The sequence below is a fragment of the Macrobrachium nipponense genome, chromosome 28 (assembly GCF_015104395.2).
Source record: "Macrobrachium nipponense isolate FS-2020 chromosome 28, ASM1510439v2, whole genome shotgun sequence".
Taxonomy (NCBI): domain Eukaryota; kingdom Metazoa; phylum Arthropoda; class Malacostraca; order Decapoda; family Palaemonidae; genus Macrobrachium; species Macrobrachium nipponense.
In genome coordinates this window covers 32,656,974-32,679,938 of record NC_087217.1, presented here as the reverse complement: position 1 = coordinate 32,679,938, position 22,965 = coordinate 32,656,974, and the positions used below count along the sequence as shown (strand labels likewise).

General features: G+C 43.6%; 1 protein-coding gene across 3 annotated transcripts in view; it reads left to right on the top strand.

Annotated features, from left to right (window-relative positions):
- Positions 1-22,965, top strand: part of LOC135201657 (protein diaphanous-like) — a 316,869-nt gene that overhangs the window by 17,620 nt on the left and 276,284 nt on the right. Inside the window, exon 2 of one of the 3 annotated variants that reach the window (XM_064230761.1) lies at positions 18,661-18,712. The exons of the other annotated variants lie outside the window; for them this stretch is intronic. The gene's annotated coding sequence lies outside the window, so the exon portion shown is untranslated. The remainder of the gene's footprint in view (positions 1-18,660; positions 18,713-22,965) is intronic. 3 annotated transcript variants of the gene reach the window in all.

Genomic DNA, 22,965 nt, shown 5'->3' with positions numbered 1-22,965 from the left:
AGAGTATAGCCTCAAGAGTTATAGAAAAAGGCTCCACAAGACCTCCTTACCTAGTCTGCCAGTCACCGTAGGGAATCAGGGTGCATACCTATGATTCGTTTTTCCAGGAATGCCTCACCTTTGCAACAGTAGCCCTTTCGAGGCAGTAGATCAAGGGGCTAATCTTGACCTTGCACTAGCCCCGTTCAAGTCGACCTTCCAAGAAGATCTCTACTATACCCTCTTCTACCAAGTGAGGAGAGGGTCCTTCATGTACTAGTTGGTGCCAGACTTCATCATTTTTGGAGAAGATGGGAAGCGAAGAAAGCAGAGCCATGGATCTTAGAAATCCTTAGAGAGGGATACTCAATACCATTCCTGCAAGACCCTCCTCTGGTGTCAACTCCCATTCAGTTGACAGCCTACTTTGTAGGCTTGGAAAGATTTTCGGCCTTTTCAGCAGAAGTAGACTCGTTGATCCAGAAGAAGGCCATAGAAGTAGTGTAAGATGCCTCTTTGGAGGGATTTTACAACTGTCTCTTTGGTGTCCCCAAGTCATTGGGGGTTTGGAGACCTGTCCTGGACGTCAGTGCCCTGAATGGCTTCTTGCTGACATCCAAATTCAAGATGGAGACAAGCCAAAGAGTCCTGTCCTTCATTCACCAAGGGGACTGGATGGTGTCATTAGATATATACAGTGGTACCTCGACATACGAAAGGCTCAACTTACAAAAAACTTGAGATACGAAAGCAAATACGAAAAATTTTACAGCTCTACATACAAAAAGTTTTCAAGATACGAAAGGTTGTTGCTGTAAAGTCCCGAGATTTGCCCGGACCACCGAGAACAATTTTAAAACTCCTGCGCCGCCAACTGAGTAAACTCGCCACCATCCTCCCGCTCTCCCATTGGTTCCTGATGCTAGTCACCCCATAAGATCCTGCTCTCCTATTGGTCAGCATCTACCCCTTGTGCTTTAAGTATTCTATTGGTAAAAGGAGGCTGTAAATTGAAAAACTTATTCATGCAATACATTTAATAAAAAAGAAAACATTAGGTAAAGATAGAATAAAGAATAGAAATGAATGGTTATCATACTGTTTGGTAGTTTCAGTAGTTGAAGAGAGATAATGAAAATTTATGGCTTACTGTGTAAAGTGATTGCTTGGCGATCGTTCGATACTCGTAAGTGCTGGATGTAAACAGAAGTTTGGAAGCAATTTTGTTTGTTTATTATAGTTAATGGTTACTTAATAATTATTTGAAATGAGTGCATGCAATACATTTAATAAAAAAAATTGTGAATTAGATATCATAAAATATAAAATAAATCAGACTGCTATCATACATATTTTTTAGAATTCTTCTTCTGTTTTAATATTACGTTACGTATATGTTTGTTCATGAAACTTACCTGTCAGATCTATATATATATAGCTGTATTTTTCCGAATCCGACAGAAATTTAAACACTTACAACACACGCAGTGGGAGTCAGGTGGTTAGTACCCATTCCCGCCGCTGGGAGGCGGGTATCAGGAACCATTCCCATTTTCTATTCATAATTTTTCTGTCGCCGGTGCTGGAAACACCTGTTTGCAGCACCTCCGTCCAGATTTTGGAAACTTACTAGCTACTTGAGTATCCCTTTTGGTTTTTTCTTTGGTATCTGAATTGGATCGGTGGCTTGGCACACGTTGACTTTGGATTGATTTGATTTTGGTATTGATTTTTCTTTGATCAAGATGTCAGGGTCTAGTTCTGCTAGCGCTAGATTTTGTTCTATGTCCGAATGTAGAGGTAGGCTACTGAAAGCTTCAGTAGACCCACATTCTGTTTGTAAGGTTTGCAGGGGGAATGAATGTACGTTTGAAAGTCGTTGTAAGGAGTGTGAAAGATTAACAGAGTCTGAGTGGAAGGCGTATGAAACCTATCTTAAGAAACTTGAGCGAGATAGGTTAAGGAGGTCTTCCTCCAGGAGTGTTTCAGGTAGGCAAGATTTTAATGATTCTCCTGCTAACCCTCCTTCTGTAGATTATGCTCCTACCCCTGTAGTGTTGCCTCTGGCCCCTGAAGCAGTGTCGGTAGAAGGTAATACTTTATCGCTAATTCTTGAATCGATTTGTAACTTGGAATCAAAAGTGTTAGCTCTGGAGAGCAAAAGTGAAGAGAAGTGCAGTGAAAGTGCCCCTTGTGTAGTGGAGGGTGCGTCAGATCGGCCTCATTCCGCCTCTAGACCTAGACCTCTGCTTGACTCCCAGGTTACGGGGAGAGAGCATGTCGAAAGTCGAAGGAGGGTTACGAGGAAACCCCACCGATCTGGCGTGCCTTCGGCAGCTTCTGACGAACCTACCCAGACTGCCAAGGAGCGTGCGTGTGCACGTCTTCTCAAGGAGTGCTTTTCTTCTTCTGAAGCTTCCTCCCCGCGCAAGGGGTGGAGCTCTCATACCGCATCACGTCCGCTGAAAAGGACGGCTCGCGTTCGGGACGCTTCACGTCCAAGTTGTTCTCCGGAACTTTGCTCGTCGCCTGATAGTGCGTTTGCTGCTTTTCCTCCGCAGAAGAAGCGTAAGGATTCTTCGGAGGCAGAGTCCTTCCTAGATGTTTCTTTCGAGCGCCGCAGTCGCTCTAAGGTGCATGAAGTGGCGGTTCCTGGGAGTAGGAAGAAGGCGTCCCCTCGCCACTCGCCTGGTCACAGGATCAGCCCCTCCCCAGAAAAGGAGGCTTCACCTACAAGCAAGATTCTCCAGTCTCTTCAGCAGCAACTTCGAGATGTTTTTTCTTCGAGAGAGACTGTTCCACGTCGCCGTAAGAAGGATGACAATCTTCCTGTGAAGAGGTCGAGGCGTTCTCCCTCTCCCTCTCCTCGCTCGTCTCTCTCTCCGTTTGAGTCTCCCTCTAGAGTTCGTTCTGCTCCCCAGCAACTTTCTAGAGGAGGCGAGAAATTCGTTTCTCTCTCTCGTGAAGCAGTTGTATCCGCTGCTACGAAACTTGTAGATAGGAAGCGCGTTTCTTTAGATGCCGAGCGCGCTTCTGTGAAAGTCAAGCGCGCTTCAGTGGACGCCGAGCGTGATTCGGTGCAAGGTAAACGAGCGCCAGTGGACGCTCGGCGCGCGCCAGTGGATGCTCAGCGCGCACCAGTGGACGCTCAGCGCCGCCGCCAGTGGGACCGGCCAGGTGTATCAACCTGTTGCTGTCGAGTGCGCTTCAGTCGGCGCCAGTAGATTGGCTTCGGACGCCAAGTGCGCGCCTACGGACGTCAGTTTACCACCTCCGCAAGCGGAAGCGGGAACTCTTCCTGTTCGCCGCTCTTTCTCTTTTGAGAAAGCTCGTGACTCTTCCTTACTTCCTCCGACTTCTCCAGTGTCTGAAGAGGAAATTAGTGACGCTTTCGTCGAAGTGGACGAAGAACAGCAGTTGGCTCCAGTCTCGATGGACTACAAGGTTTTGACTCGTCTGCTACAGTCAGTCTTTGCAGACACTTTCCAACCTGAAGCTCCACGTACTCCTCCCTCTCAGTTTTCGTCATCCAAAGCTACTAAGATCTCGGGCTTTGTGAAAATGAAGAAGTCGATTTCTACGAAGCAAGCTTTTTGCAAGGTCCATGATTGGATGGAAAAGAGGAAAGCTTCAGGCAAGACTTCTTTCGCTTTACCACCTTCAAGACTTTGTGGCAAAGCTGGTATGTGGTACAAGACGGGAGAAAACGTCGGAGTTAAGCTTCCAGCCTTGGCTCAAGGAGACTTTGGTAGTATTGTGGATGCCGCCAGAAGATCTTTTCTGTCTTCCTCTAAGGTCTCTTGGACGCATAGTGAGCTAGACTTTCACCTTAAAGGCCTCTTCAGGACACTAGAGGTCTTTAATTTTCTTGACTGGTGCCTAGGAGTTTTGGATGCCAGTTCCAGGAGTTCTGATTCCATCAGTCTGGGGAGCTGTCCAGTGTGTTGTCTTGCATGGACAAGGCCGTCAGGGATGGTTCTGAGGAATTGGCTGCTCATTTCAGCACGGGACTGCTTAAGAAGAGAGCACTTTTTTGCAATTTTACTGCAAAGTCGGTCTCGCCAGCGCAAAAAGCGGATCTTCTTTTCGCTCCTTTCTCAGAACATCTCTTCCCCCAGTCTATGGTAAAGGACATAGCTGCCAGTCTCCAGGAGAAAGCAACCCAAGACCTTCTGGCACAGTCTTCTAGGAAGCCTACAACTTCTTTGTCTTCTGGGTCCTCTGCTTTGAAGAAATCGAAGCCCTTTCGATCTGCTTCTTCCTCGAAGCCAGCCCCTCGAGGAAGAGGCTCTTTCAGAGGCAAGACTCCCGCTCCTTCCAAGAGCAAGAAGTGAGAGGGAAGTCCTTCAGCCACCGGTAGGAGCCAGACTTCTACATTTTGCGAGAGCCTGGGAAGAGAGAGGTGCCGACGCTTGGTCTCTGGACATCGTCAAGAAGGGGTACAGAATTCCTTTCCTGAAGTTACCCCCGCTGTCTTCGACACCAAAGGATTTGTCTCCTTCATATCAGGGAGAAAAGCAGAAAGTGCTTCACGATCTACTAGATCAAATGATCGAAAAGCAGGCGGTGGAACAGGTCTTCGACCGGAGTTCTCCAGGGTTTTACAACCGTCTGTTCCTAGTGCCGAAGCAGTCAGGGGGGTGGCGCCCCGTTCTGGATGTCAGCAGTCTAAATCGCTTCGTTACCAAGCAGAAGTTCAAGATGGAGACACCTCAATCCGTGCTTGCGGCCTTAAGACCGGGGGATTGGATGGTCTCTTTAGACCTTCAGGACGCATACTTTCATGTCCCCATCCATCCCCGATCAAGAAAATACCTGCGGTTTGTCCTGAAAGGGAAGGTATTCCAATTCAGGGCACTCTGCTTCGGTCTCAGGACGGCGCCAATGGTGTTCACCGTTCTTATGAAGAACGTTGCGAGGTGGCTCCATCTTGCGGAAATAAGGATCTCTCTCTACCTAGACGACTGGCTTATTCGAGCCTCATCGCAAGACCGGTGTCTGAAGGACCTTCACACGACTCTGTCGTTAGCGAGGTCCCTGGGACTTCTGGTGAATCTCGAAAAGTCGCATCTGACTCCTTCTCAATCCTTAGTCTATCTGGGGATTCAGATGGACTCAGTGGCTTTTCGGGCGGGCTTTTCCGTCCCAGGGGCGACAACTTCAATGCCTAGACAAAGTGTCAGCCTTTCTAGGGAAGGAAACATGCTCGGTGAGGGAATGGATGAGTCTGCTGGGGACCATTTCCTCACTGGAGAAGTTTGTTTCTCTGGGAAGGTTGCACCTCCAACCACTTCAGTTCTTCCTCTCAAGCAATTGGTTACGCAAACAGGATCTAGAAGAGGTCTTGTTTTTGACGGAAGAAGTGAAAAAGCACCTCAAATGGTGGTTGGATCCAAAGAAGCTTGCGGAAGGACTTTCGCTCAAGCTTTGGAACCCCGACCTATTGTTGTTCTCCGACGCGTCCTCCACGGGTTGGGGAGCAACACTGGGAGGGAGAGAAGTGTCAGGCACCTGGAGAGGGGAACAGGTGTCCTGGCACATCAATCTAAAAGAACTTTCAGCGGTTTACCTTGCTCTAAGGTTCTTCCAAGAGGAAGTCTCCAACAAAGTGGTTCAGATAAACTCGGACAACACCACAGCCCTGGCATACCTCAGGAAACAGGGGGGAACTCACTCTCCTTCTCTGTTCGCCATCGCGAAGAATATCCTGATTTGGGCGAAGTCGCAAAATGTCACGATTCTGACAAGATTTGTGTCAGGCGTGGAAAACGTGCGCGCGGACCTTCTCAGTCGGCAAGGACAGCTTCTGCCGATGGAATGGACCCTTCATCAGGAGGTATGCCAGGCGCTATGGAAGCTGTGGGGACGTCCTCATGTGGACGTTTTCGCAACTTCCCGAACGAAGAGACTTCCGCTGTATTGCTCCCCAGTTCTGGACCCGGGAGCAGTGGCAGTAGACGCCCTACTGTGGAATTGGTCGGGACTAGACATTTACGCTTTTCCCCAATTCAAAATCCTCGGGGAAGTGATGAGGAAGTTCGCTGCATCAGAAGGAGCGAGGATGACCCTCATCGCCCCCTTCTGGCCAGCGGTCGACTGGTTCACGGAGGTGATGTCCTTCCTGGTAGACTTTCCAAGGACTCTGCCCCTAAGGAAAGATCTACTCAGCAGCCCCACTTCGAGAGGTACCACAAAAACCTCCCCGCTCTGAGTCTGACTGCGTTCAGACTATCAAGAAGTTGGCCAGAGCGAGGGGTTTTTCAAGACCTGTGGCAACGGCGATTGCCACCGCAAGGAGGCCCTCCTCAACCGCAGTTTACCAATCAAAGTGGGCTGTCTTTAGAAGTTGGTGCAGAAAGAAGGGCATTTCCTCCACCTCAACCTCTGTGAGCCAGATAGCAGATTTCCTTCTTCACCTTAGGAAAGAAGCAAAACTAGCAGTTCCCACGATTAAAGGCTACAGAAGCGTGCTTTCTGTGGTCTTCAGGCATAGAGGACTCGACTTAGCGAATGATAGAGACATTCATGATCTCATTAGATCATTTGAGGCAGTGAAAGTTCTCCAACCGAAAGTACCATCTTGGAACTTAGACGTGGTACTTAAGTTTCTCATGTCGAGTCAATTTGAACCGCTCCATTTAGCCTCGCTTAGGAATCTTACTAAGAAGACCATTTTCCTAATCGCTCTGGCGACGGCGAAGAGGGTTAGCGAAATTCAAGTCATAAGCAAGCACATTGGGTTCAAGGATCATAGTGCAGTTTGTTCCTTAAGTCCTACGTTCTTAGCAAAGAACGAGAACCCTTCCAACCCTTGGCCGAGGACGTTCGAGATCAAAGGGTTGTCGGAGCTAGTGGGACCTGAAGCTGAGAGAGTCCTGTGTCCTGTCAGGGCTCTCAAGTTTTATTTGCAGAGAACCAGAGCATGCAGAGGATCTTCGGAGAACTTGTGGTGCTCTGTGAAAAAACCAGATCTTCCGATGTCGAAGAACGCACTGGCGTTCTTCTTAAGAAGTACGGTTAAGGAAGCCCATGAAAAGTGTAGTGAAAGTGACATGGAGCTTCTGAAAGTGAAAGCCCACGAGTTGAAGGCTATTGCTACTTCGGTGGCTTTTCACAAAAATATGGCAATCAAAGATATTTTGGGCGCCACTTATTGGCGAAGCAATTCGGTGTTCGCTTCACACTACCTGCGGGAGGTGAAAGCAACATACGAAAATTGTTACTTGCTCGGACCATACGTCGCTGCGGACACTGTTTTGGGGGCAGGAGGTAGCGCTCATCCTATCCTTTAATGGTTAGAGGAGTTTTTAACTTGTGTTATGGTTGTGGGGTTGACCGCCTGCGGCGGATCTCCCTTCCATTAGCTTAGTCTAAGTGGGATACTTTTGGTAGGCTATGCCAGGTGGTTTGGTTTTACTTCGTTGCCCTCATTTGTATGGTCAATGGTCTAGTCACGTCGTGGTCTCGCCCCTGTTGACAGATCATCTGGAGTGCACCAGCTTTATAGGTCTCTACCTTGCTGGCAACTCTAGTAGCACAAGCAGACTTACGCGGCAGTAACCACGAAGTCAGCTATGCTAACAGGTAAGGAACCAAGATATCAATTATCTGCATATATATGTTTCCTAAAATCTTCTATTCTGTCTACTCCCACCACCAAAGGTGGGATTCAGCTATATATATATCTGACAGGTAAGTTTCATGAACAAAATGATATTGTAATGATACAATTAAGTTTGTTCATACTTACCTGGCAGATATATATAATCAAGTACCCACCCACCTCCCCTCAGGAGACAGTGGAAATAAAAATTATGAATAGAAAATGGGAATGGTTCCTGATACCCGCCTCCCAGCGGCGGGAATGGGTACTAACCACCTGACTCCCACTGCGTGTGTCGTAAGTGATTAAATTTCTGTTGGATTCGGAAAAATACAGCTATATATATATCTGCCAGGTAAGTATGAACAAACTTAATTGTATCATTACAATATCATTTTTATAATAGCTGTCAGTAACTCAGTATCTCCATTAGGTAAAGATAGAATAAAGAATAGAAATGAATGGTTATTATACTGTTTGATAGTTTCATTAGTGGAAGAGAGATACTAATGAAAATTTATGGCTTACTGTGTCCTAGGAAAAGTGATTGCTTGGCGTTCGTTCGGTACTCGTAAGAGCTGAATGTAAAAAATCGATTGGAAGGTTTTTTTGTTTGTTTGTTTTTGTATTATAGTTAATGATTAATTAATAATTATTTGAAATGAGTACTTACTGATTATTTATACATTTTTTGGCATATTCTAAGCTTTTAGCTTCTTAGGTTTAGATGTCAGAATCATAGACTAGGCTACAGTAGCAACCGCTAACATAGGCTAGGCTTATTGCTAAGGGACATATGCTAAAGTCCTAATATATGCAGTAAAATTGGGGTTGAACATTACATGCAGTTGAATATTACTCAAGTATGTACAGTATTTTGCCTTTTTGGAGTCATATTTCTTCCATCGGATCGGCGTCGTAACCCTAGAACATGTGTTGTAGGCCTGGAAATATAATTTACTGGTGTGTTTTTGGAGGGCTTGGAACGGATTAGCCATTTTACATGTAAAATGTGGTCCAAGATACGAAAACCTCATGATACGAAGGGCGCCTCGGAACGGATTAATTTCGTATCTCGAGGTACTATTGTACAGCCCCTCAAGTCTTTACCCGAGTCCTAGCGCCTGTGGCCATATGGCTCCATTTGATGGGGATAAACATATGCTTTTACCGTAACAACTGGCTCCTACGCTCAAACTCAAAGTTTCATTGAATGGAGGACCTTCAGGAAACTCTTCGACTTGCCCAGGACCTTAGCCTTTAGATCAACTTCCCAAATTCACAGTTAGTCCCAAGTCAGTTGATTCTCTATTTAGGGAAGAGGATCAACTCTCATGCCTTTTGGCTTTCCTGGAAAAGGAACCTGTCTTGCCTTCAATTAGTCCGAAAATTCCTCTCTCCAGTCTTGCTCTGCTAATCAATGGATGAGCCTCCTGGGCATGGAGGCATTATCTCATCCATAGAGAAGTTTGTTCCTTTAGAAAGACTTCACTTGAGGCCTCTCCAGTTCTTCTTGAAGGTGAACTGGTGCAGGAAGATGCACCCAAATTCCATCTTCCTAATCACAGGTGAAATCAGGGAAGACCTTTGGTGATGTCTCGTAGAAGGGGGATTTGCAGTTGGGAAAGTCATTGTTCCCATTGAGCCCAGACCTCTCCTTTTTCTCCGATGTTTCACATCTGGGATGGGGAGCATGTCTTCAACAGTTGACAGTGACAGGGTCTCAAGAGGAGAAGAGGTTGCACATTATCATCAAAGAATTAAAGGCTGTTCACCTGGCAGTGCAAAGTCTAGCAGCAGTAATGTACAAGAAGACAGTTGTCGTACATTCCGACATGACAACCCTGGCATACATAAAGAATCAGGGAGGTATACATTAGTTCTTCTTGTGCAAGGTGGCCAAGGACCTTCTGCTTTGGACACAGACTGAATGTCATAGCAGACAAGCTGAGCTGTTACAAACAGATCATACCAACGGAATGGACTCTGAATCCACAGGTGTCACTGACCTGTTGAAACAGTTGGAGAGGCTGTCGATAGACCTGTTTGCGATGTCAAAAACTCACCGTCCTTTATTTTGCTCTTGTGTGGTCAATGGATGCAATGATCCAGGACTGGTTCAACTTGGATGTTTATGCCTTTCCTCCCTTCAGTATGGTGATGGAAGTCATCAACAAGTTCCAGTCTCACGTCAGTGTCTCCATAACTCTTATACCCCCACTTTGGCCACGGAAGGAGTGGTTTCCGGACTTTCTTGGACTTGTAATAGACTTCCCCAGATTTCTACCACAGTGTCTAAGTCTACTCAAGCAGCCGTATTTCCATCAGTTTTATCAAAATTTGTCCACTCTCGCTCTGATGGGCTTCAGACTCTCAAGAAACTTGTTAGAGTAAAAGGATTTTCAAGAATTGCAGACAGCAGTCATCTACCAGAGTATACCAGGCAAAGTGGTCAGTCCCTGACACGGATAGTGGACTTTTTAATCTTTCTTAGATCTTCTAAAGGCCTAGTGACTTCAACCATTAATGTCTATGGAACAGTGATGAACTCTATATTTAGGCATAGAGGACTTAATTTGGCAGAGAGTCAAGATATTAATGATTTAATCAAGTCATTCGATGTACTTAGAAACCGAAACAAATAAAGTCTATGTGGAACCTAGGCAGTTCTTTGTTGGCTCTCAGGTGCCCCTTTTGAGCCCATTCATTCTTCTTCTTTGAGGGGGCTTGACGAAGAAGACTTTTTGATCACTCTGGCTACAGCCAAGAAAGAGAGCAAATTACAAGATCTAGATAAGCAATTGGGCCTCTCCCAAGACGACGCTGTCAGCTCATTTACTTTAGGTTTTTGTACATTCAACTTCCCTGTTAGATATATACTTAGCTATAGACTCCGTCGTCCCGACAGAAATTCGAATTACGCGGCTCACACTACAGGTAGGTCAGGTGATCTACCGCCCTGCCGCTGGGTGGCAGGAATAGGAACCGTTCCTGTTTACAAATCAGATTTTCTCTGTCGCCGGTGCCTACAACATCGTTGTTTGTACCTCCTGACTTGATTTTCGTTTTTCATCACCATCGATCTTCTGGGCTATCTTTTGCAGGGAAGTACTGGGTCTTTGGTTTGGCATACGCATTTAGTAACTTTTTAATGAATTTGGCTTCGAATTTTCGGAGAAAATTTTACGTGAAACTACCGAATTTTTTGGTAGATACTCACATATTTTGCAGTAAAGGGAAATAATATCTATTCACTAATAATGTGTAACAATTGTTAAAACTTGATTGAGGAAATATAAACACTAACTTCCTACTTAAGGAAGTCAGAAAGCATATGACTAGAAACGCTTCCTTTAGAAGCTTTAATAAGTCTCGTGCTAACGAGCAGTTAGAGTATTAACAGTACTAGTAGTTGTTGCATCCTAATCACCTTCTTACCTCACAGAAACTACAAATTCATCTTGTACAAATTTGAAGAATAAATGGAGGGAGCTCAAGTGCAGTGGAGGGTGCGTCTGATCGGCTCTGTCTTGCTCCCAGGTCTAGACCTCTTCCAAGCTCCCAGGCCCAGAGGAGAAGGAATGTTGAAAGCCTTACGGAGGTTACGGAGAATCCCCACCGATCAGGCGTCCCCTCGGCAGGATCTGGAGCATCCCAGACTGCCAAGGATCGCCATTGCAAAGGCATCCTTAAAAAGTGCGTCTCTTCTTCCGATTCTTCATCTTACATCCAAAAAGACAAAGAATGGACATGTTTGGAGTTTGGACGATCTATCGTGTTCTCTGGAAACTAAGAGAACCCTGAGCGCCAACCAGGAGCGAAGCACCAGCCAGGAGCCAGGAGCCAACCATGAGCCAGGAGCCAACCATGAGCCAGGCGAGAGCCGCGTTCCAACAGCCAGGCTCGAGCCGCGTTCCAACAGCCAGGCGCGAGCTGCGTTCCAACAGCCAGGCGCGAGTGGCGTTCCAGCAGCCAGGCGCGAGCCGCGTTCCAACAGCCAGGCGCGAGCTGCATTCCAACAGCCGGGCGCGAGCCGCGTTCCAGCAACCAGGCGCGAGCCGCGTTCCAGCAACCAGGCGTGAGCCGCGTTCCAGCAACCAGGCGCGAGCGGCATTCCAGCAGCCAGGCGCGAGCCGCGTTCCAACAGCCAGGCGCGAGCCGCATTCCAACAGCCGGGCGCGAGCCGCGTTCCAGCAACCAGGCGCGAGCCGCGTTCCAGAAACCCCAGGCGCGAGCCACGTTCCAGCAACCGGCGCGAGCCCCGTTCCAACAGCCGGCGCGAGCCGCGTTCCAACACCAGCGCGAGCGGCGTTCCACAGCCAGGCGCGAGCCGCGTTCCAACAGCCAAGCGCGAGCCGCATTCCAACAGCCGGGCGCGAGCGCCGCCCTTCCAGCAACCGGCGCGAGCCGCTTTCCAACAGCCGGCCTCGAGCCCGCATCCAACAGCCTGGCGCGAGCCGATTCCAACAGCCGGGGCGCGAGCCGCGTTCCAGCAACCAGGCGCGAGCGCGTTCTCCGCAACCAGGCGCGAGCCCCGTTCCACAACCAGGCCGCGAGCCGCGTTCCAACAGCCAGGCGCGAGCCGCGTTCCAACAGCAAAAAAAGTCGCGAGCGGCTTCCAGGCAGCCAGGCGCGAGCCGCGTTCCAACAGCCAGCGCGCCGCCATTCCAACAGCCGGGCGCGAGCCGCTTTTCCACAACCGCGCGAGCCGCGTTCCCAGCAAACCAGGCGCGAGCCGCGTTCCAGCAACCAGGCGCGAGCCGCGTTCCAGCAACCAGGCGCGAGCCGCGTTCCAGCAGCCAGGCGCGAGCCGCGTTCCAGCAACCAGGCGCGAGCCGCGTTCCAGCAGCCAGGCGCGAGGCGCCAGAGTTCCTGTCTGCTGATCCGCAATCTTCCAAGAAGCGTGAAAGGAGCCTTCTAAGCAAGTAGAGCTTAGCAGGCATAAGGATCTTTCCAGGCGAGTGGAACTTTCCAGGCGCGAGGAGCCTAGCAGGCACTCGGAACTATCCAGGCGCGCAGAACCTCCCACACAAGCGGAACATTCCAGGCGCGAGTCGCCTTCCAGGCGCGCGGAACTTTCCAGGCGCGAGGCGCCAGGATATCCCGAATCGCCTTATGAGAGAGAGGTCAGTCGTGAGGCTCCTCTTTTTAGTTTTTAGCAGGATCAGCCTTCTCCTGGCAAAGGCGCAAGATGTCGCACAGGCGGCCGTCGCTTTTGTCAGGATGATTCTGATACTGAGAGAAGCCCTTCTCCAATATTCAGAAGACTGCTGTAACAGGCAGTTCCTCTCAGCGTGGACCCTCTCCTTCATTCATACTCTTCCCTCATTATGACGAGGCAAGAGCTACGGGAGTTTTTCTTAATAAGAATCTCACCTATTCGGCGTTCGGGAATGACTGCGGAAAGGGAACATCAATCTTCCTTCCGTAAGCTCAAGATCTGAACAGGAATCCTGTCCCTTCCGCAATTTCTGTGGAAATCACGAAGACTTAACGAGTTCCTGGATTAACTTCCTTCTTTAGGAAGATATTAAACTTATTGTCAAGTAAGTGCATAACACATAATTGACAAAAAATGTACTACTCTTTGTATCTTAATGGGTTAGTTCTCATTGACAAAGATCTCAATACATCTCATTGCGTAAGCATATAAGCTCTCTTGGACAAGATTCGGAGGAGCTCTCATTCATTGATTAGAGGCTCTTCCTGGTAATAGACACGTAGAATACGTCCTTATGTCCAAGAGAGATTCTCTTCGATCCTCGGTTCTCACTTGGGATCTCCTTCGGCTAATACTAGTTCGTTCTATTGACGAAAAGAACGAAGATAGTAAATTTCCATTCTCTCTCTGTAGCTCTCTCACCAGGTGAGGTTACAAACAAGCATTTCATTAATGCTGGCTAACTTTCTGTTTGAAAATTCCCCTCTATATTTGAATAGTTTCTTTTGTCCATGCTTCCCACCCCTGTCAATATGGGAATCAGGAATGTAATTAGTACTTGGTAAGTTACTTACTGGTATATAAAAATTACATTTTCATAATAAAATAAGATTTTATATATACATAACAAGTATTTACATGATCAGAGCCCCCCTCCTCCCTTCAAATGGACATAGAGCATGAACAAATTGATCACTTCAGTCGATTTGTACCTACTCTTTCCCGAGAATGGGTGGGGCTAGTTACCTACACAAACAAAAGAGCGCTACCGCTAATTTTTAAACTTAAGTTGCCATGGTTAATAAGAGCTAATAGCAATGTACGGTAATTACTACTTGGTAGGTATATATATAGAACACATTTTTTTATTATAAAAATGTCATTTTACATAGTAGTGCATTCTAACGTGATACATTGTAGGCATTAGCCTACCAGACGGGATTTTGCAGTGTCCCTTTGGTCCACAGCTGTATTTTCTCTTTACCATGGGGCTTTCGTTTACTCCAGTTTCTTTGCTTTCCAACTTCTGCAACTCTTCATGTCCTTAAAACTACCATTAGATGGAGGGTATGTTGATAGCTCAGAGTAGCGGCAGTCCAAGGTTATCAGTGGGGGTTCCATTCTTGGCAGGGGACTGATAAGCGAAAACCACTGTTAACCGAAACTCAGCGATTTATGGCACATATGGCACCAATATTTGGTTAATGGCGCCTCTGTTAAGTATGTTATGGCACCAGAAGGTGCTGATAACCAGAACATGGCACGTTATAGCACCATAAATGACCAATATTATGGTGCTGGACAATTGCCATAAAACCGGATTGTCGTTAACTGAATCCACCTATAACCGGGGACTGCCTGTAGTCCCTGTTATAATTGTTAAAGCTTAGAACTAGAAGAATGTTTAGGTAGGAAGAGACTCCTTATCGATAGGAAAACATGAATATATGACATGTCTGAGGGAGAAGAACATTTCACAGCCAAACCCTCTCTCCTAGAATTGGGTTTGATCTTGAATGGTTGACCTGATAGCCCATAAGTTACTAGTGTTGGTGTCTGCAGCATCTAGGTAGTGTCCATGACTTACAGTGGTACATCTGTCCCTCTTTTATGATATTCCTTTCTGTATAGTAATTTCTTAGGTGTAAATCTTGAAGAAAGTCTCTTATCAAGAATTCATGATAAGCAAGAATACCAAATTACACACCCCAGTCTCAAGGTAGGAGTATGGAAACTAAATTCAAACTCAATTCAACAGTAATTCACTTAAGACTTGCTATTTGGAACAAGCAAGTTGACAAAATTTCCGATCATGACCGTGCTGTGAAATGGTAGAACAATTTATTGCCCTTTTGTTCAGTACTAAACATGCCATTTGAAGTTTTTGATGAAAGAAGCAAGAGCAAAATGAAAGTCCTGATCCTAAGAAAACATTTTAGTTGCAAATAGCATCAGCAATATTGCATCTTATTTTAAATAGTATGCATATAAGAAACTGTAATTGTAAGTAACCATTGAGTCAACACAGCTGTGGTTCTCATGACCATAAAGACTAGTTGGAATGCAACTACAGTGGACCCCCCGTATTCGCGTTCTCCAGATTCGCGGACTCACACATTCGCGGATTTCTCTCGGGAACGTTTCCCCGCATTATTCACGGAAAATTCGCGCATTCGCAGTATTTTTCTATGAGAAATATCCACAAATTCCTTGTTTTTGTGATCAATTTCATCAGAAAATGCACTTTTTGGGATAAAACTATTAAAAGAACCAAGTATGAAAATTTTTAGTGGTTTTTCTTAAGTTTTAACTAACGAAATAGGCTGTTTTTAGCGCTTTTATAGGTGTTCCAAACATTCGCGGATTCTAACTATTCACGGGGGGTCTGGTACGCATCCCCCGCGAATACGGGGGGGAACACTGTATCCAGAATGTCGCAGCAGGAGCCAAGAACATCATGCGTAGTATAACAATGATTGTTCCATGTTTTAAACTAAATTAAAGTTAGTCAGTAGATTAGGAGTGGTAGTTGAGGAATTCTTATTAGAACTAAAAGTAATAAAGTCATTACAGCATAAATAAGTAAAATAGTCTCCCACCCTGCCATTCATATCAGCTCTTATTATTATTTTGTCCTCCTCTTTCACTGTTCTAATGGCAGCCTCAAACTTTTGTCTGGATAATTCTTTCTCTTGCTCTTGGTACCCCATGTGAGGAGCCTATACTGATATATTTATTACTTTGTCTCCTATTATTATTGGAATCACTTTGTCTCCTATTATTATTGGAATTTTTAAAAGCCTATCATCTACTCTCTTTACTTCTACCACTTTTCCCTTCCAGTTGTTACTTACTATAATTCCAACTGCATTTCTTCCCTCTTGTGACCAAGTGTAATAGAGCTTATACCCATTTCCTATCTCTCTAGTTCCACTCCCTTTTCACCAAGCCTCATGCACACACAAGAAATCTATCCTCCTCTCCATCACATCTACTGTTTCCTTCAGTCTTCCTGTTAGATTACCAATGTTCTACGTACCTGCTCTTATCTTCCACCACTCTTTCGCTAACTATTTTTGCCACAGTCGTGAACCCTGTGGTACCCCTCGCCCCTTTATCACGTCAGTAAGGGGATTCTGACGTGCGTCTGTGTACAGGGGACGCCCTAGCCACATTCATATTTCCTACAACATCAGGCATGGGTTATCATTTGGCAAAGGGGTTTTTACAACTGCATGCCCTTGTTGTCATCAACCACCTGCAAGGCAGCATTTTCCACAGTCATTGGCAGTGGGCCTAGCCTTTTACTAAAAAGTAAGACAGGAAGGTAATAGTTTCCACAGTTATTGGTGGTGGGCCTAGCCCTTTATTAAAAAATAAGATTACAAGGCAGCAGCTGTCCTTTTAGTCACCTTTTAAGACATGCAGAACCTACCGTGGTAGTATTCCTACACCCCTACCACAGGGAGTATGATAAAGGCAACATGGGATTTCATAAAAGTTGAAATAGGGTTTGAGTAGCCCATGCTGGCCAGCCCCACTAACTTTGAATCAGTAACTAAGCTGATTGAGAATATACTACATAAAATGGTAAAGCAGCCCTATTCTAAACAGAGTTCCAGAAGTCAAAAAGAAATCCTGCTGTAGGAAGCAGAAGACTTAGCTCACTCGTGTGCATAGTATTACCTGGTTGGGAAAATGCACCACCTTGAGATGGAAGGATAACCAAAAAAGTATAATTAATAGTCTGTTCAGTCAAGGCTGTATGCAAGGTTTTCAAGGTCCCCAGATAGACTGCAGCTAGAATGGTTTTCCATTCTATCTCCAGTCTTGGTGGTATTAAAACACTTTAAGAGACAAATAAGGAGAATAAGAGGCAGAAGTGTTGTCCCCTCTACCAGAGGATATGATATCAGTTAGGGTTACCTGCAGATTGTCTCAAGGGTAAGTCAGCCCCTCAGATTCGTAGGTAGTGTTTGCCCTTTAGTAGGGATACAGGATTCAACTCTTAATATATATCCCCATTATTGTCAACATATATGTTGATTTTCCAGACCTTCAAGGCTGGTGAGGGGGTTTTGGAACGAGTCACCAGGATATAGCAGAACTTGTTGTTCCCATACCATCCATTTGAGTGAACCAGAATCTTCTGGGAAGGAGACTTATATGCATCCGTAGTCTTAAAGCTGTCTTAAATTTCAGTATATATGTATATCAGTATACTGTAGTTTGGTCCCCAATTTTGTTCACAGATTTCAGCAGTCAAGGGTAGGGATGGCCATTGTCCCTTAGAGCTGAAGGAAGTTTTATGAAGCTCTCATAACTATAGCCAGATCCTCATTTTCCATATATCTTCTTTGGAAATTCACATCCCTGATGTTGGTTGATTTATTGACTGCTTTTTTCCCCACTGTTGCCAAGCTTTGCTATTCACTGTATGCTAACATTTTCCAAGTTATGGTAATCATCCATCATTTACAAGTTGGTTATGTTGCTTCCCTGGGGGCTTAGCATTACTTTGTCATTACATCCATATTTGTATGGCCTAGGCTAGATAAGGGCATGGTGTTGCCTGTTTCCTGATCTTTTTACTAATATTTGTTGTAAATCATAGCAAACTGCCAAAGTCTTGATACAATAGATTCTCTCTCTCTCTCTCTCTCTCTCTCTCTCTCTCTTCTTCTCCTCCTCTCTCTCTCTCTCTCTCTCTCTCTCTCTCTCTCTCTCTCTCTCTCTCTCTCTCTCTCTCTCTCTCTCTCTCTCTCTCTGACAAAATTTCCATCATTCTTTGTGATTGTGTTAAGAATAAACTAGCACTCAGGGCAGTGATGGGTGTGCCAAATTTTCACATTCCAAGTCAGTAGATCTTGGCACTTCTTGCTCTGCTGCATTTGTAACTGATGTAGTTTGGACATAGCAGCTAATACATTTCAGTAGGTAACTTGGAAGGGAATTTCTTTGTGCTTACATAATTAGAATACAAAATACAGTGCTAGAGGAAACATGAATACAGGAGGTTAGTTTTCATTGCAAGTGCAATAGAACTTGTTTTTCATTCATTCAGATATTTATTCTGCTGGGTTTTCATAACTTTTGTGTAGATTATTTGTGGCTTTTGATGATAATATACAAAGGAAGATAATACTGTATAATATAATTATTTCATTATTTATAATTTAGTAAATTACAGTAAAAACTATATTTACAACATGTAGACAGTTGTTTTAGGAGTTGTTAGTGTTTTGTGTACAGTGTGTATTTGTTTCAGTATTTGAGATTGGTCAAGTGATCATGCACCTGTCAATAATCTTGGAGAACAGGATATACTTAGATAAGATGCCCTTTGCTCCGTTTTATTTTTGTTGCTTGTTAGATATTTTGTGTAATACTGTTTATGTATTGGCATAGCAGTGTTGATTTTGATATTTAGTTTTAAGTAAGTTTTATTCCTGCTGTGGGTCATGTCTGCTGTTCTTGGTTAGGAACACAGTAGGTTTTTCTTTAGGTATATTCTAAATGGAAAAGGTCATTGGTCAAATTTATTGTATATCTGTGACATTAATATGTACAGTAGAAATACAAATAACCATACTTTCACTTTCTTTCTTTTGTTTTCATGTAAATATCTATTCTATAGGTACTGTAATTGTTAAAAAAGAATATGATGCCAAAAAGAAGTGGAAAGTGAAGTGAGTAGACATCTAAACCCATGTTAACTTATTTAACTAGTATTGGTATCTTGTATAGTACCAATCTAAATATATATTGTTGAGCTAGACTTCCTGCATTCATTCGGAAGTCTCTTAAATAAACTATTTATAGAGCTGCTCATATGAATGATGCTTTAAGGGATGAGGAGAGCAGAAGTATCAAAAGCACCAACTGCATGTACATGCATAGAGAGTTCATGTTGTTGATGTTTGCTAAAACTTGTTTTAATGTCAAGTTTTTGCAGTAAAAATATTTCTGCTAATAGGTATCATTATTTGTTTATATAAGTAACTAGCAGGCTATGCAGTGTGTGTGCATAATGTGCAGTTTGTTCTTAAAAATTGCAGACATAAAATCTGAATACTACATATGTCATGTTTTAAGGAATATATTAATAAGATTGCTGCTAGAAGAGAGTTTACATAGTTAGGAGAATATTTTTAGAATATGTTACTAACCCCAAAGTAAAGATGAATTTAAAACAAATGTTTGTATATTCACTGATGGATCTGATAACAGTAATCTGATGATGAGATAATGTTACTAATGATTATGTATTTTGCAATAACAGATAGCTGCACTTATTGTCCCAAATTTAGATTTTGCCTTTTAAACAGTCATTAGAATTTATCTCCAAGAAGCATAATTTTTTTTAAAGAATCTGCTTATAAAGTATATTTACAAGGCATAAAGTATATTTACAAGGCACTGCATATGGAAGGGGTAATACCAAACATGTGCTTCAGGAATAAGTAAATATGTAGAAAATTAGTTTTATAATTTATAGTAAAGTAAATAATATGTACTTGATTTGCATCAGTATGTTGATTTTAACTTTTGATTGTAGGTTGCAAACCTAACTTGGTTAGCAACTAGGGGTGTCTGTATCATGCAATGGAGAGGATACAAATAATATATTAGTACATGTTTTTTTTTTTTTTTTTTTTTTTTTTTTTTTGTCAGAAGAGGGTAAATCCTCTATTATTTTGTGTGAAGCTTACAAGTTCGTCCCATAGATACCATCAGTATACTTTATTAACATATTGCAGTCATGGTCCGGGTATGTGTTGGTAACCCTCAAATAGCTTCATTTTTTGTGACAAAATTTTTTGAGGTGCTGTTTTTTATACATGTATATATATGTAACTTTTCAAGTATGTAATTAGATTGCTCAGTTTCACTTGCCGGCAGTGTAAAAATTTTGAAAATCGCAGTAGCGCTAGTGTCGGTTCGTGGTAAGAGAGGAACCACTTCAGCAAAGAGTTCAATTGGTTTCTGCCAGCTCTCGACTGAAGTTCATTTGTGAACGGTCAACTTGGATTTTTATTTTTGATCAGCTTTACTTTTGGTGTTGTTTGGTGAAATATTGGTAGCCAAAGGTTATGTAGTTTTGATCTAATCTCTGTTAGAGACTAATTATTATGACAAATTACTGGATTTGAATTTTCAAGACTATTACTCTTCTCTCTCTCTCTCTCTCTCTCTCTCTCTCTCTCTCTCTCTCTCTCTCTCTCTCTCTCTCTCTCTCCCCTCTCTGCAGACAGGAAGGATATATTCTTTAATTCTCTTTCATAATCTTGGTATGTTTCGGAGGATGTCATAGAAACAACGGAGGTAGCCCAAATATATATATTCTCTTAGCAGTTACATTTTGAGATAGGCTGCAATACCAGACTGACAAAAGAAAAATATGATCCGCACACCTTGTGCATTGAATGTAGAGGACAAGAATGTTCAATCGACAAGACTTGCAATGCATTGGGATGTGAAGAAGTGAAAGAATTTGAGGTCTCACTTATCCAAATTAGACAGGGATAGAAAGTGTAAGGCTGCCACTAGAGTGAGACCAAGACTGTAGAATTTGAGACTAGATAATTCTTAGAAGTCTTATGTAAATAATCCTAATATTTCTATGCCTGCTTCTGCTTTGTCACCTGTTCCCAGTCCTCCAACTAATTAACCTGCTCCCTTACCCAGCTCCCCCACTTCCGATCCTGACCCCATTGCCAGCCTCGATTCGAAAATTGTGTGTAGAAGGTTCAGTGTGTGTCCTCATGGATAAGAAAGAGAATAAAAGTGTTATTAGTGCAGTGGAGTAGACGACTGTTCATCCTGCTGGATCTCCTTGGCAGTGGCCGCGGGCATACTCCCCTACATCTGGGAGCAGTCATACCTGAGGCTGTAGGGAGGTCAGTCAGGACTGCCCATGGACAGTTGTCCCCTCAGGTTCACCAAGATGCTGAGTTCCAGACAAAACTGAAGCAGGCAATCTCTGTCCTGCAGCAGCTTCTCTCTGTAATCTGCTAAAACCCACCAGTCGTTGAGGTACTCTAGCAAACGTATCCCTGAAGCATGAGCCCAAGTTGAGACAAGAGAGAAGACTAGTGAACAGCTAAGGGTTCGTGGTTGTTACTGATCTAGAATCCGCTCAGGTTCTTTATTAAAATAAACAAAAGGATTCAACACCAACAGTTGAAACTCGGGATATGAATATAGAAAGAAACTCAAACAAAACAGAAGTTTATTTACAAGCCTATTCACAAAGATGAATGAAGAGTGGTTTCTCCTATTTACATAACAAAATTAAATCTGACAATATGTGAAAAGTGGGAAACAGTGCGGTAATAAAATACTTGCTGGCCAGTTTTGCAGCTGTTGAGATCAGTGCTTGAAGCGAGGGCTTCACAAAAGGGTACAGTAGAAACTTCAGATGGCTTCTTATCTTTGTACTGCAGGAAGGATTGCCTTAGTCTTGAAACTTGTAGGGCGGGTTACTTCTCAAAGCCACTTGCAGGACGTCGGGATCTCTCTCTCTCTCTCTCTCTCTCTCTCTCTCTCTCTCTCTCTCTCTCTCTCTCTCTCTCTCTCTAACTATAGACTTCACTTGTTTCCGTTCCCACTATCTCTTGTGCATCCTCTTCCATCTTCTCTTATCTCTGATGATCTGATCCTCTCTACTTCCTCATAGTCCTATATAGATATATATATATATATATATATATATATTATCTATATATATATATATAGTATAGATAGATATAATATATATATAATATATATTTATATATATATATGTACGTCGACCTTGGAGCGGGGCTGAAAGGGCGGAGCATAACCAGCGAATGTCACCATCTCTCGGCAGGAACTTTTTTAGAAGGCTCTCAATGAAATGTTACGTCATATTCGAAACATGACGTTTCTAACGACGGCCGCATGTTGGATTTCCACAAAACACCAGAGTACTCTCGAGCAATCATGAGAACAGACGCCTCAAACATGTGTGGGAATGCCTCCTTGCTGCAGACCTACTCGAAGAAGATACATTTTCCTTTCCTTTAATATGTTTGTTTCTTTGCTATAGTAGAGCAATTACCATTACACGTTCCCCCATAAGAAAAAAAAAAAATAAATCAACTGATTTTTTTTTTTTTTTAAGAAATACAAGAATCAAACAACAGGGGAACAATTCTGCATAAAGCTTTAACTCAGTTAAACAAGCACAATCTCAATTCATTCACCCAACCGTGCAAAAAAGGGATTTTGACGTAGGAAAAATCTATTTCTGGGCGAGGAAGCCGTGTCGCCCAGTGAAATAGGTTCCTTCAGCACTATTTCTAAGGTAAAATATTGCTAAAATACCAGAGAACTGCTAAATTGGACCTGCCAGAATATTCCGGCTCGCTCAGGCTACTCATTCCGAAAAATCTGTAGAAAGGCTATCAGCTATAACATTATCCTTTCTCCTTAGTATATGAACTATCTTCAGGTTATAGTCTTGTAATTCTAAACTCCTATGTATTAGATGTTTATTCTTATTCTTAAACCTTTCCAAATAAACTAACAGATTATGATCAGTATACACAGTTAAAATAGAACTACGTACTACGTACATAAATCTCAAAGTGTTGCAAGGCTGTAACTAAACTAAACAATTCCGTTTCAATAGTTGAATAATTCTGCTGCGCTTTATTTATTTTTTTTTAATAATAGGCAACTGGATGTTACATTCCTTTCACTTCCTGTAACAAAACCCCTCCTACCCCAATATCACTGGCATCGATCACTAAATTAAATTCTTTATCAAAATCAGGTAATAATAGAACTGGGTCATGAATCATTATAGCCTTCAACTTGTTGAAAAGCTTCTACACACACGCCATCAAATACAAAACTGCGTCCTTTCCTAAATAGATTAGTTGTGGGAGCGCTTATTTTTGAGAAATTTGGTACA